The following is a 1594-nucleotide window of genomic DNA, read 5'->3' as shown; positions in this document are numbered from 1 at the left end:
CCATGTTTGGCGAGCATGTTTGGTGGGTCGGGAATTCGAACCCGCAACCCTCAGATTGCGAGTGGAGTGCCTTAACCACCTGGCCATGCCGGGCCTATTGTGTTGAGATGGATAAAACTTTATAAGTTAAAAAACTAAAATCGTCTTTAAAAGCACACAAGTTAAATAAGAGTACACTAACTATTTAATTTTCCTTGCATGATAATTTTAAAACTTTTTGTAATACCAGACATTTTATTTTATTCATCAATGCCACGTTGAGCATCAAACACTCCCTTCTAGTAATCAACAACAATGTATATATCCTTCATATCAATACAAGATTCGTGTGTTTTGACTTCTGATAACAGGTGTGAAAATGGGGTCAAAAGCTATTCAGTTTACCGACGTGCCATTCTTTATGCTCATCGCTAAATGATTTACAGCGTCGCATAACGTGATATTAGAAGGCAAATGTAGTATCAAGCTGTACTACATCATTTATACTCCTTTTAATTTAAAGTCACTGATTTTTTTTTCATTTTCACTATAATTCCACAAATTTGAATATAGCATTGTTAAAGCAGGTTTCTAACCTTAAATTTCCCGAGTGGCTAATTGGGTCAAATGAAAATTATATGCCTTCTTATCTGGTTCTCTTACAGAAATATCAACGTACTTTTTTACTTAGTATGCTGTTGTTGTTGTTTTTAGTCGACTAGTCACGCAGTAGTTGTAGGTGGACTGATATAACATGCACCAATCACTTTTTCTTGTGTCAGAATCTGGAAGGTTTATTATCATAATTGAAATAGTATTGAGGCCTGAAAGAGCAGATTTTACTTGTAAAATGCTAACGAAATATTTTGTAGAATAACAGAGTTAGACTTATTTTGATCTTCGATTGCCGAAAATGGATTTGTGTATTTTTTATGTAGTTTTGCTCTCTGAGAATTCTTTAAGTTCTCTTGTAACTTTAAAGTTAACTTTTATTTTTGTTTGTACAAGCGTTGTTTGGTTTTCACCTATAATTTAGTTAAGGATTTAAGTTCACCAGTAGGCGTATTGTATTTACGTTGTCCCACGGTACAGTTTATTATTGTTATTTAGTAAGGTTAAGGCAAGAGGCAACTTTGTTGTGTTACATTTTACCTTGAGACACTCTCTGTTTGCAATTATCTTTTATATGATAGCTTACATATAAACACACGGTCACTTACCTTTTTTAAATTCTACGTTTACAGATTTAAACAATATTCCTCATCTTGAACAGTTGATAGATGAAATTAAGATCGAAGAAAATGATCAAATTAATTGAGCTTGTTAAGAAAAAATTGGGAAGTTGAAATAACAATAAGACTCCTGGGCCAAATAATAATTCCCCGAGGGTTTTGAGGAGGTTAAGGATTGGATATGTGAGCCACTTGCTATCATTTTTTGTAAGTTATTGAATTGTAAGAAGGTTCAAGAGGATTGTGAGTTGGCTAATGTTACTTCTCATTTCAAGGGAGGTGATAAAAATTGTCCCAGTAAATATAGGCCTATTAGTCTTACATCAGTTGTAGGAAAATTTTTTGAAAGTCTGATAAACGATGCTTTGCAATTTCATTTAACA

Source organism: Limulus polyphemus, unplaced genomic scaffold (assembly GCF_000517525.1).
Source record: "Limulus polyphemus unplaced genomic scaffold, Limulus_polyphemus-2.1.2 Scaffold857, whole genome shotgun sequence".
Classification (NCBI taxonomy): Eukaryota; Metazoa; Arthropoda; class Merostomata; order Xiphosura; family Limulidae; genus Limulus; species Limulus polyphemus.
This window is presented reverse-complemented; position numbering follows the sequence as displayed.